We start from the raw sequence: 228 nt of genomic DNA on the forward strand, positions 1-228 counted from the left end.
TACTACTCACGAATGTACGTTACATCAAGTAATTTTCGAAGAACCTGCTCTCTTATTGTCTATTGGAAGAGAAAGGATGTGTATTACAGTACAAAGATAGACATAGAACTTTACACGACACCGACATTGGACGAGATGTAACAGACGTGACTAAAAGGCACAAAGTGCTTACAGTGGAGTGTAGAGTCAAAGGAAATACATGCGATGAGGCAGAGCCAACCGAGACAG

This window comes from Plasmopara halstedii (genome assembly GCF_900000015.1).
Source record: "Plasmopara halstedii genome assembly, contig: Scaffold_323, whole genome shotgun sequence".
Classification (NCBI taxonomy): domain Eukaryota; phylum Oomycota; class Peronosporomycetes; order Peronosporales; family Peronosporaceae; genus Plasmopara; species Plasmopara halstedii.